Raw genomic sequence first — 13536 nt, 5'->3', positions numbered from 1 at the left:
GAGGTTAGTAGGGAGGAGATGGGGGTGGGGCTTGAGGTGGGAGGAGGCGATAGGTGGGAGGAAGGACAGGTTAGGGAGGCGGGGACGAGCTGGGCTGGTTTTGGGATGCGGTAGGGGGAGGGGAGATTTTGAAGCTTGTGAAGTCCACATTGATACCATTGGGCTGCAGGGTCCCCAAGCGGAATATGAGTTGCTGTTCCTGCAACCTTCGGGTGGCATCGTTGTGCCACTGCAGGAGGGTCAGGATGGACATGTCATCTGAGGAATGGGAGGGAGAGTTGAAATGGTTCGCGACTGGGAGGTGCAGTTGTTTAGTGCGAACTGAGCGTAGGTGTTCTGCAAAGCAGTCCCCAAGCCTCCGCTTGGTTTCCGCAATGTAGAGGAGGCCACAACTGGAACAGCAGATGCAGTATACCACATTAGCAGATGTGCATGTGAACATCTGCTTGATGTGGAAAGTCTTCTTGGGGCCTGGGATGGGGGTGAGGGCGGAGGTGTAGGGGCAGGTGTAGCACTTCCGGCAGTTGCAGGGTAAAGTGCCGGGTGTGGTGGGGCTGGAGGGGAGTATGGAGCGGACAAGTGAGTCACGGAGAAAGTGGTCCCTCCGGAAAGCAGATAAGGGTGGGGAGGGAAAAATGTCTTTGGTGGTGGGGTCGGATTGCAGATGGCGGAAGTGTCGGAGGATGATGCGTTGGATCCGGAGGTTGGTGGGGTGGTACGTAGGGACGAGGGGGATTCTGTTTTGGTTGTTATTGCGCGGAGGGGGTGTGAGGGATGAGTTGCGGGAAATGCGAGAGACATGGTTGAGGGCATTCTCGACCACTGATGGGGGGAAGTTGCTGTCCTTGAAAAACGAGGACATCTGAGATGTACGGGAGTGGAATGCCTCATCCTGGGAGTAGATGCGGCGGAGGCGAAGGAATTGGGAATAGGGGATGGCATTTTTGCAGGAAGGTGGGTGGGAGGAGGTGTATTCTAGGTAGCTGTGGGAGTTGGTGGGTTTGAAATGGATATCGATTTCTAAGTGGTTGCCAGAGATGGAAACAGAGAGGTCCAGGAAGGAGACAGAGGTATTAGAGATGGTCCAGGTGAACTTAAGGTTGGGGTGGAAGGTGTTGGTGAAGTGGATGAACTGTTCGAGCTCCTCGTGGGAGCACGAGGCGGCGCCGATACAGTCATCGATGTAACGGAGGAAGAGATGGGGTTTCGGGCCAATGTAGCTACACGCCCACCTACTCACATTCACTCTTATCTTTGTTGAGATAAGGATCCAAACATGCACACTGTACTCCAGGTATGGTCTAACTGAGTTCCTATACAACTGAAGCAAGACCCTGCTACTCCTTTGCTCAAATCATCTTGTGGTAAAGGGTAACACTTCATTAGCGTTCCTCGGCCTACCTTCAACCACATATTAACAAAGGGAGGAAATGGCCCAATGGTATTGACATTAGACTATTCGTTCAGAGACCCTGGTCAAATTCTGGGGACCTGGATTTGAATCTCGCTTTGGCAGATGGTGGAATTTGAACACAATAAGAATCAACATTCAGAAAAAGGGAGGGATTTATGAGGTAAATGTCAGTGTACAGATATCTCCCTGACAGAGAGAGAGGAAAGAGACACCAAGTATCTCCCTGAGAAGTGGAAGTGGGAACAGACACCAGTCAGCATATAGATATCTCCTAGAGATAGGCAGAGGGCCACAGGCAGGCAGTGACACAGATGGGGAGACAGCGAGGGTGTGAGAACTGAGAGACACCAGTCAGTGTACAGATATCTCCCTGAGAGAGAGAGAGGGGGGACTGAGAGACACCAGTCAGTGTACAGATATCTCCCTGAGAGAGAGAGAGGACTGATGGACACCAGTCAGTGTACAGTGTACAGGTATCTCCCTGAGAGAGAAAGGGGAATGAGAGACAGTAGTCAGGATGATATATTCGGCCTTCCAACAGACACAACAGGGAGCGAGGTGGTTTATAAAGAAATGTGGTCAATGGAGCGTAATTGCGGACACCGAGATGCTTTGAGGTGCGTATACTTCAATGCAAGAAGTATCGGAAATAAAGCGGATGAAATTAGAGCATGGGTCGGTACTTGGAACTATGATGTTGTGGCCATTACAGAAACCTGGGTAACTCAGGGATAGGAATAGATGTGGGAAGTTCCAGGATTCAGATGCTTTAAAAGAAATAGGGAGGGTGGAAAGAGATGTGGAAGAGTGGCATTGCTAGTCAGGGCGAGTATAGCAGCTACTGAAAGGCAGTTCGAGAATGATATATCTACAGAGTCAGTTTGGGTTGAGGTCAGGAACAAGAAAGGAGCAGTCACTTTGTTGGGAGTTTTTTACAGACCCCCTAATCGTTGCAGAGAAGTAGAGGAGCGGATTGGGAGGCAGATACTGGAAGGGTGCAGAAGTCACAGAGTTGTAGTCATGGGTGACTTCAACTTTCCAAATATTGATTGGAAACATTTTAGTTGTAATAGCTTAGATTTTGTCCAGTGTGTTCAAGAAGGATTCCTGACACAGTATGTAGATAGACCAACACGAGGAGAGGCCACTTTGGATTTGGTGCTTGGCAACGAACCGGGCCAAGTGTTAGACCTGTTGGTAGGACAGCATTTTGGCGGTAGTGATCATAACTCTGTTTCTTTCATGATAGTCATGGATAAGGATAGGTACATAAGGCAAGGTAAAGTTTATAATGGGGGAAGGGTAATTACAATTCAGTTAGGCAAGAACTGGATAACATAAATTGGGAACAGATGCTGTCAAGGAAGAGCACCACAGAAATGTGGAGATTGTTTAAGGAATGCATACTGCATGTGCTCGATATGTTTGTCCCTAGCAGGCAGAGAAGATGCTGTCGTTTGAGGGAGCCATCGTTCTCGAGAGAGGTCAAACGACTGGTTAGGAGGAAGAAAGAGGCTTATGTAAGGTTTAGGAAAAGAGGAATGGAAAAGGCTCTAGAGGTATACAAGTTAGCCAGGAAGGAGCTGAAGAAAGGGCTTAGGAGAGCTATAAGGGGGCATGAGAAAACCTTGGCGGATAGGATCAAGGAAAACTCTAAGGCTTTTTACACGTACGTGCAGAACTAGAGAATGACCAGAGAAAGGGTAGGGCCGATCAAGGATTGGAAAGGGAATTTGTGCACAGAGCCTAAAGAGATAGGAGAGGTCCTTAATGAATACTTTTCTTCAGTATTCACAACTGAGAGGGACCTAGTTGTAGAGGAGGACGTTGTGAAACAGGCAGGTAGGCTAGAGGAGTTTGATGTTAGTAAAGAAGATGTGCTAGGAATCCTGAGGAAGTTGAAGATAGATAAGTCCCCCGGGCCTGATGGGATTTATCCAAGAATTTTATGGGAAGCGAGGGACAAGATCGCAGGGCCTTTGGCGATGATCTTTTCGTCCTCACTGTCTACGGGTATAGTGCCAGAAGATTGGAAAGAGGCAAACGTCATTCCCTTGTTCAAAAAAGGGAACAGGGATAACCCCGGAAATTACAGACCAGTTAGTCTTACGTCAGTGGTGGGCAAATTATCAGAAAGGGCTCTGAGAGACAGGATTTATGATCACTTGGAAAGGCACAGTTTGATTCGTGATAGTCAGCATGGATTTGTGAGGGGTAGATCATGCCTCACAAACCTTATTGAATTCTTTGAAGAGGTGACCAAACAAGTGGATGAAGGTAGAGCAGTGGATGTGGTGTACATGGATTTAAGTAAGGCATTTGATAAGGTTCCCCATGGTAGGCTCATGCAGAAGGTAAGGAGGCATGGGATAGGGGGAAATGTGGCAGATTGGAGTCAGAATTGGCTGACCCTTAGAAGACAAAGGGTGATAATGGATGGAAAATATTCAACATGGTGCTCAGTTACGAGTGGTGTACCACAAGGATCTGTTCTGGGTCCTCTTCTATTTGTGATTTTTGTAAATGATTTGGATGAAGGAGTGGAAGAGTGGATTAGCAAGTTCACGGATGATACGAAGGTGGGTCATGTTGTGGACAGTGCGGAGGGCTGTTCTTGGTTACAAAAGAACATTGATAGAATGCAGAGCTGGGCTGAGAAGTGGCAGATGGAATTTAACCCTGAAAAGTGTGAGGTGATTCATTTTGGAAGGACAAACTTGAAAGCAGAATACAGGGTTAACAGAAGGATTCTTGGCAGTGTGGAAGAGCAGAGGGATCTTGGCGTTCATGTTCAGAGTTCCCTGAAAGCTGCCACCCAGGTGGATAGATTTGTTAAGAAGGCGTATGATGTGTTAGCTTTCACTAATAGAAGGATTGAGTTCAAGAGCCGTGAAGTTATGCTCCAGCTATACAAAGGCCTGGTTCGGCCACATCTGGAGTATTGTGTCCAGTTCTGGTCACCTCATTACAGGAAAGATGTGGAAGCATTGGAAAAGATGCAGAGGAGATTTACCAGGATGTTGCCTGGAATGGAGGGAAGGTCTTACGAGGAAAGGTTGAGAGAGCTAGGCCTTTTCTCTTTAGAACAACGAAGGATGAGAGGTGACTTGATAGAGGTGTACAAAATGTTCAGACGTATAGATAGAGTAGACAGCCAGAGACTTTTTCCTAGGGTGGAGGTAGCTTTAACGAGGGGACATAGTTTTAAAGTGAAAGGAGGTAGATATCGGGGAGACATCAGAGGTAGATTCTTTACTCAGAGAGTGGTAGGGGCGTGGAATGCATTGCCGGAGAGGGTAGTGGAGTTGGCCTCATTAGGGGCATTTAAGCAGCTATTAGATAGGCATATGGATGATAGTATAAGGTAGGGGTGGAGGTTAGATAGACCTTGGGAATAGGGTAAAAGTTCGGCACTACATCGTGGGCCAAAGGGCCTGTACTGTGCTGTGCTGTACTGTTCTATGTTCTAGTCAGTGTATAGATATCTCCCTGACAAACACAGGGGACTGAGGGGCACCAGTCAGTGTACAGATATTTTCCTGACAAAGATGGGGAACTGAGCGACACTCGTGCGTGCAGAAATAAACAACAAGAGAGATAGAGGACAGAGTGAGAGAAGTGAAGAGGGTCTGGGCCAGAGCAAAGACCTACAGACAGAAAAAGAGAGAAGAGAGCGGAATGATGTGGAGGTGCCAGTGTTGGACTGGGATAGACAAGGTGAGAAATCACACAACACCAGTTTATAGTCCAACAGGTTTATTTGAAAACATAAGCTTTCGGAGTCTTACTCCTTCTTCAGGTGTTAGTGAGAGAATTAGTATCAGGCACAGAATTTATAAGTAAAAGACCAAACAGTCACACCACTGATGAGGATAAACCTGAGATGCTGTTAAATCTTTAATCAGTTAGAAAGTTTCAATTGATTAAAGTATACTTGTAAATCCCCAAATTCCTTTGAAGTCACTGTCCTCAGAGAACAAAAGGTTTTATCAGTGTAAAGAAGAGGTGACATTTTAGGTCAGACAATGCATGTTAGGTGTGAGGCCTTGTTTAGAACCTGTTTGTGTTTTGGTTTGAAGTCAGGCTGGTTTTATTTAATATAAAGTAGGAATTTATAAAACACCACATTGACTGACTGTCTATAAATTGTGTGCTTTCTGAACTAAATAGAATGTATCTGCAAATACAAATGCTCCCCATCGATTCACGTGTGTGCGCGCGCGCGCGTGTGTGTGGGGCGCTGGGAAAATGTGTGTGCTGGAGACAGAGAGAGTCAGCTTGTGTGTGTGCTTGAGAGACAAAGTGTGTATGAGAGAGGATCTGTGTGCGTGTGTGTGTGTACACGTGTGAGAATGTGTGTGTCAGAGTCTATAGTGTGGTGGGTCCACCTGTAGTGTGACGTGAACCCAAGATCCTGGTTGAGGCCGTCCTCAAGAGACAGGAAGGAAGAGAAATGAAGAAACGGGCAGGCAGAATGATGTAAAGACAGAAGAGAAAGAGAGTGACAGAGAGTGAGAGCAAGAGAGATAGAAGACAAAGAGGAACAGAGCAAGGAAGAAAGAATACAGAGGGATAAGGGAGGCAGAGGCAGAGACAGCTGAATGCAGAGTGAAAATAGAGGACAAGACAGAGAAAGCAGGAGGAAAAAAAGAGAAAGAGGGAGTGAAACAGGACTGCAGATAGTACACACTGTTGCTTCTGACAATCGGTGGCAGAGGGAGTGGATGTTTGTGGACATGATGCCAATCAACCAGGCTACTTTGGCCTGGATGGTGACAAGCTTTGCACGTTGTCGGAGCTGCACTCATCCCAGCTGCTGGTGCTTGCAGCCTTGCAGCCGATGATATCTTTGGCAAGCAGTCTGATGTGTCAGCCAAGCCTCAGGCCTGGAGGGACTGAGGACGGAGGGAGCTTGTGAAAGCCTTGGTTCCGGCCTAGGGCCAGTTAGCCCCCGGACAATTCCGACATTCCTCACATTCTTGAGTCAGGCCAAGAGGCAGTGGGTGGGAGCAGGAAAGGGGAGGGCAGTGATGAACGTCTCAGGCTGCCCATGCCTGACTAGAGATGGGGAGGTAGATAGAGACAGGGAGAATGACAGCGAGACAGAGAGAGAGAGAGAGAGAGAGAGAGAGAGCGAGCGAGCGAGCGAGCGAGACAGACAGACAGACAGACAGACAGACAGAGGAACCGAGTGATCGCTGAGTCACGTTTGATCAGTGAGACTGCAGTCTGACTAAATCACTCGTGACTCCTATAGGATCATTCCTGAAATTCACAATCCTGGAGAGATGTGGTGCAATCCCTCAGTGACACATCACATCCCTCTTTCCTCCTCCACCTGGCCACACACAAAAGAAATCACACGCACATACCTAGGGAGAGAGACACACACAGGGGAGAAGGTGTGGGGTGGGGATGGGCATGGGCATTATGGGTGAGAAAGTGGTGTTGGGTGGGGTACAAAGTAAAGAAAAATGTCTGCCCATCCCCCCCTCATTCCAATCCCAAGGCCTGGGGCCTACATAACTCCTCAGGAATGTTGTAAATGCCAAACTGTAAATAAAACCCACAACCTTAACAAGATAAAGGTTTTATTGTCAGTCCAATAAATATTAACCAGACGCAACATCGAATAAGTTGAAAGGGCAGTGATAATGTGTACAAATGGATGTGATGAAAGGCCAGCAATCGGAAATTAAACATTGGTGAATATTTGGTTAGTTTTCGCCCATTCCTTGGTGGGTTACTCTCACATGGTAGGACTGGCTGGTCAACTATAAGGCAAGTCATTCACACACAAGATCCCACACACAGCAGCAGGCCCAGGACAATGCCAGGGCCTTTCCTGCTCAGCGTGTGTTTGGGAAGGATAGCATGGGTCAATTTCAATCCCCTCTCGCCCTGAATCCGTGATCCCCTCTGGGTCTCTCACCAATTGCCATTAATCTGTGACCCCTATACCCCCACGCTGTCCCTGCAGCCCCCTACATCCCCTCCCCAACCCTGCAACCACCCCTCCAGCCCCCTACACACCCTCCCCGTCCCTGCAACGCCCTCTGGCCTCCACACCATTCTTGCAGCCCTCTCTGGCCCCCTACACCCCTTCTGCCCTCCCAACACTCCCTCCCTATTTCTGTAACCTCCTTTAACACCTACACCCCCTCCCTATCTCCCTCTCTTCAAGGACAGTTCGACTGTATCCTCCTGGACTATCTCCTGATTCCCATCGCTCCTCCTCGGAGGTTATGTGGGGTGGCTGGAGCTGGGGAATATTCTGACTCTGTGATTCGCTCCCTGTCCTTTGTCTCTTTCACAACTTTACCTTCCCTTCCTGATGGCTGGGTCCGGCTCCTGCAGGAGGCAGAATCTTCCTCTGCGGACGGCCCAGCTCCTCCAAGTCTGCGTGTTCCTGGCCGACAGAACTCATCTCTACCTACCTCGACTCCATTCTCTCCTCCTTGGTTCGGGCACTTCCCACCTATATCCGAGACACAAACCATGCCTTCCACCTCTTTGGTAACTTCAAAGTTCCCTGACCCCCAGTGCTTCATCTTTACTATGGCCGTTCAATCCCTATACACATCCATACCCAACAAGGACGGCCTAGAGGACCTCAGTTTCTACCTCTTCAACAGTCCCATCCAGTTCCCCCCCACCCCCCCTCCACCAATACCCAACTCTGCCTTGCCAAACTAGTGCTCACCCTCAATAACTTTTCCTACAATTCTTCCTGCTTTCTCTAAATCCAGGGAGTTGCCATGGGCACTCACACAGGCCCTAGCTATGCCTGCCTGTTTGTAGGTTATGCTGAACAGTCCCTCTTCAGTACGGACACTGGTACTGTTCCACAACTCTTCCGCCATTACATCAATGACTGCATCAGTACTGCATCCTGTAGCCAGGCAGAACTGGAGCAGTTCATCAACTTCGCTAACAACTTCCACCCTGCCCTCAAATTCACTTGGTCTACCTCAAGACACCTCCCTCCCCTTTCTTGACCTCTCCATTTCCATTTCTAGCAACAGATTACAGACTGACATTTACTATGCAGCACGGTGGCTCAGTGGTTAGCACTGCTGCCTCACAGCGCCAGGGACCCAGGTTCGATTCCAGCCTCAGGCAACTGTCTGTGTGGAGTTTGCACATTCTCCCTGTGTCCGTGTGGGTTTTCTCTGGGTGCTCTGGTTTCCGTCCACAGATGTGCAGACTAGGTAGATTGGCCATGCTAAATTGCCCATAGTGCCCAGGGATGTTATGGTTAGGTGGGTTAAACAAGGGAAATGCAGGTGTATTGGGTCTATGTGGGGTGCTCTTCGGAGGGGGCGGTGTGGACTTATTGGGCCAAATGGCCTGTTTCCACATTGTAGGAATTCTATAAATATAAACCCACCAACTCCCGTAGCTACCTTGACTACACTTCCTCCCAACAGGTATTCTGCAAAAACTCCATCATGCTTTCCCAATTCCTAGTCTCCATTGCATCTGCTCTGACGAGGAGATGTTCCACTCCCAAGCATCCCAGATGTCCACATTTTTCAAACAATGCTCTTTTCCTCCCTCTGTCATCCAGACAGCCCTCCACCATGCTTCCTCCATTCCCTGCTCTACAGCTCTTAACCAACCCTCCCTCCAAACATAATAAAGATAGGGTTCCCCTTGTGCTCACTTTCCACACCACCAGCCTCCGCATCCAAAATATCATCCTCCAACTCTTCAGCCAACTCCAATTAGACCCCACCACTCTCTGCCTTCCGCAAGGACCATTCCCTTAGTTCGCGTCACACTCCCCACTTAGCACTTCAACCCACCCGGAACCTTCCCCTGTAACCATAAAAGATGCATCCCCTGCCCACACACCACCTCCCTCACTCCATCCAGAGCCCGAAATAGCCCTTCCAAGTGAGGCAACTTGCATCTCCTCCAACCTAGTCTATTGTATCCAGTATTCTCTATGTCAATGAGATGGACTGTAGTCTAGGTGACTGTTTCGCTCAGCATCTCTGCCCGGCCCACAACCATAAGACATAGGAGCAGAAATTAGGCCATTCGGCCTGTTGAGTCTGCTCTGCCATTCAATCATGGCTGATAAGTTCCTCAACCCCATTCTCCCGCTTTCTCCCTGTAACCCTTGATCGTCAAGAACCTATCTATCTCAGTCTTAAATGTACTCAATGACCTGGCCTCCACAGCCTTCTGTGGCAGTGAATTCCACAGATTCATCACACTCTGGCTGAAGAAATTTCTCCTTATCTTCATTCTAAAAGGACTTCCCTTTACTCTTAAGGCTGTGCCCTCGGGTCCTAGTCTCTCCTACCAATGGAAGCATCTTCCCAACATCCACTCTGTCCAGGCCGTTCAGTATTCTGTAAGTTGCAATTAGATCCCCCCTTATCCTTCTAAATTCCAATGCGTATAATCCCAGAGTTCTCAAACATTCCTCATATGTTAAGCTTTCCATTCCTGGGACCATTCTTGTGAACCTCCTCTGAGTGGCCAGTACATCCTTCCTGAGATATGGGGCCCAAAACTGCACACAATACTCCAAATTTGGCCTGACCAGAGCCTTATAAAGCCTCAGTAGTACATCCCTGCTTTTATATTCAAGTCCTCTCAAAATAAATGCCAACTTTACATTTGCCTTCCTGACTACTGATTCAACCTGCAAGTTTACCTTGAGAGAATCCTGGACTAGAACTCCCAAGTCTCTTTGCACTTCAGATTTCTGCATTTTCTCCCCATTTAGAAAATAGTCCATGCTTTTATTCTTCTTACCAAAGTGCATGACCTCACACTTTCCCACGTTGTACTCCATCTGCCACTTCTTTGCCCACTCTCCTAAACTGTCCAAATCCTTCTGCAGCCTCCCCACCTCCTCAATACTACCTGTCCCTCCACTTATCTTTGTATCGTCTGCAAACCGAGCCAGAACGTCCACAGCTCCTTCATCCAGATCATTAACGTACAAAGTGAAAAGTTGTGGTCCTAACACTGACCCTTGTGGAACACCACTTGTTACCGGCTGCCATCCCGAGAAAGGCCCTTTTATCCCCACTCTCTGCTTTCTGCCAGACAGCCAATCTTCTTTCCATGCTAGCACCTCGCCTCTAACACCATGGGCCTTAATCTTACTCAGCAGCCTCCTGTGCGGCAGCTTGTCAAAGGCCTTCTTGAAGTCCAGGTAGATAACATCCATTGGATCTCTTTGGTCTACGCTGCTCGTTACTTCCTCAAAGAATTCTAGCAGATTTGTCAGGCATGACCTCCCCTTGATGAAACCATGCTGACTTTACCCTACTTTACCATACACTTCTAAAGATTCAGAAATTTCATCCTTTACAATGGACTCCAAAATCTTACCCATGACTGAGGTTAGGCTAATCGGCCTGTAATTTTCCATCTTTTGCCTTACTCCTTTTTTAAACAGGGGTGTCACTTTAGCGATTTTCCAGTCCTCTGGGACCCTCCCTGGCTCTAGCGATTCCTGAAAGATCACCACTGTCCATTTTTGCCTGTCTTTTGCCCTTTATATATCTAAAGAAACTCTTCCAGTCTTCATTTATATTACTGGCTAGATTAATCTCATATTTAATCTTCTCCCTCCTTATTTCTCTTTTTGTTACCCTCTGTTGGTCTTTGTAAGCTTCCCAATCCTCTGGTTTTCCACTGCCCTTCGCTACATTGTATGCTTTCTCTTTTGTTTTTATGCTATTCCTGAATTCCTTAAATAAAAACCAAAAGAACTGCAAATGCTGTAAATCAGGAACAAAAACAAATTTGCTGGAAAAGCTCAGCAGGTCTGGCAGCATCCGCGAAGGAGAAAACAGAGTTAATGTTTCGGGTCATGAAGGGTCACCAGAACTGAAATGTTAACTGTTTTCCCCTGAATTCCTTAGTCAGCCATGGTTGCCTTACCCTCCCTGTACCATGCTTATTTTTCCTAGGGGTGAATTTTTGCTGCATCTCCTGAATTATTCAAAGAAACTCCTGCCATTTCTGTGCCACTGTCTTTCCTGCTAGACTCCTCTTCCAGTCAATTCTGCCCAGCTCCTCCCTCATACCTCTGTAGTCACCTTTATTCAGCTGTAATACTGTTCCTCTGATTCTATCTTCTCCCTCTCAAGTTGCAGAGTAAATTCTGTCATCTTATGATCACTGCCTCCTCAGGGTTCCTCTACCTTAAGCTCCCTAATCAAGTCTGCCTCATTGCACAACACTAAATCCAGTATTGCCTGTTCTCTTGTGGGCACCACAAAATGCTTCAAAGAGCCACCTCATAGACATTCCACAAACTCCTTTCCTTGCACTCCACTACCAACGTGATTTTCCCAGTCCAGCCCACCTGCATATTGCAATCCCCCATGATCACTGTAACAGCCAACCTAACCTCCTGGTCACTGCCCATTTCAACTTCCCGCCCCACTCCTCCTCCAGTGTTGCAGTGAATGCAAATTTGAAGAACAACACCTTATCTTCTGCCTGGGCACCCTACTGCACGAAGGACTCAACATCAAGCTCTCCAATTTCAAACAACTTTCCCACCCATGCCCCAGCCCCTCCTCCTCCCTGCCATTCCACCTTCTGACCCTCCCTTCCAGCCACCAACCGGATTCGTCGCTTCTATCAACCAACCAGGTTGTACCTACTACCAGTGTCCACCTATCACCACCATTCCGCCTACTCACCTCTACATGTGAAGCACGCCACCACATCCAGAAATGAAGAAGGGTGAATACCCGCAAGGTTGACTGTTGCTTTCCTCTAAATGCTGCCTGGTCTGCAATGTTCTTTCAGCCTCCTGTTTGTCTCCTGGTTTTCTGAAGAAGGGTCTGGGCCCGAAACGTCAGCCTTCCTGCTCCTCTGATACTACTTGGCCTGCTGTGTTCATCCAGCTCTACACCTTGTTATCTCCTGTTTGTCTACCTCGGATTCCAGCATCTGTAGACTTTCGTCTCCAGCCGGAGAACAGTGCTCAGCGCATCCAAAACCTCGCCCCGCCCCCTGACGTCATTAAGGAACCTCTCACTTTTCTGATGAAGGGTCCAGGCCCGAAACGTCAGCCTTCCTGCTCCTATGATGCTGCTTGGCCTGCTGTGTTCATCCAGCTCTGCACCTTGTTGTCTCGGATTCTCCAGCATCTGCAGTTCCTACTATCTCTCACCCACTTTACGTCGTCCCTGCGCTGAAATTAAACCACGCCCCTATACACGAAACCCCGCCCCATTCAATCCGTCCTGCCTTCAAAACGTCATCCGGCTGCCCCGCCCCCTTCTCTACGACACACCAACTTCCAAGACACACTACACGTCATTCTCGTGATAGTAGGAGCTGGAGAATCTGAGATAACAAGGTGTAGAGCTGGATGAACACAGCAGGCCAAGCAGCATCAGAGGAGCAGGAAGGCTGAAGAAGGGTCTAGGCCCGAAACGTCAGCCTTCCTGCACCTCTAATGCTGCTTGGCCCGCTGTGTTCATCCAGCTCTACACCTTGTTATCTCACGTCATTCTCCTAACCGCCCCTGAAACGAAATCACGCCCGTAACACCAAACCATGCCCCAATCAGCATTCCACGCCGCATCCTCTGTTCCCGCCCCCTCCAGTCGTTTCGAACCCTCGCCCCCGATGACGTAATTTACATTTAAACCGGAAAGAACTCCGGATGCCCAACATCAGGAACAAAATCAGAAGCTGCTGAAAAAGCACACCCAGATCCGGCGGCAACTGTGCAGAAAAAAAAAGTCGTTTCACGGATGCCTCCAGACCTGCTGACCCTTTCCAAGCAGCTTCGGTTTTTGTAAGTCATTCCGGCACACGGCCGCTGAAACCAAACCACGCCCCCAACTGACAAGGGCACCGCCCACACCGCGTCGCTCAGAGTCCTCAATCCCCGCCCACTTACCTACAAACCCCGCCCACACACACCCAAATACGCCCACTCAACTCCAAACCACGCCCACTTAACTACAAACCTCGCCCACTCGCCCCGAACACCGCCCACTATATCCCAAACTCCGCCCCTTTCCCTTCTTACCCCCGGGCCTTCAGTCCACAGCCTCTCATTTAGCGCGCGCCTGAAACCACGCCCTCGTCCCCCAGATACCACGTCTTCTCTGCCCTTTTCCCCC

General features: G+C 48.7%; 1 long non-coding RNA gene across 1 annotated transcript in view; it reads right to left on the bottom strand.

Moving 5' to 3' along the window:
• The window catches only part of LOC125488103, a 50407-nt gene extending 38139 nt beyond the window's left edge, over positions 1–12268 (bottom strand). Inside the window, exon 1 of the long non-coding RNA XR_007266215.1 lies at positions 12097–12268. This is a non-coding gene — a long non-coding RNA (uncharacterized LOC125488103). The remainder of the gene's footprint in view (positions 1–12096) is intronic.
• Positions 12269–13536: the final 1268 nt, after the last annotated feature.

This window comes from Rhincodon typus, chromosome 49 (assembly GCF_021869965.1).
Source record: "Rhincodon typus isolate 14 chromosome 49, sRhiTyp1.1, whole genome shotgun sequence".
NCBI classification, from domain to species: Eukaryota; Metazoa; Chordata; class Chondrichthyes; order Orectolobiformes; family Rhincodontidae; genus Rhincodon; species Rhincodon typus.
The sequence above is the reverse complement of the archived record's forward strand: the minus strand, read 5'-3'. Positions and strand labels throughout refer to the sequence as shown.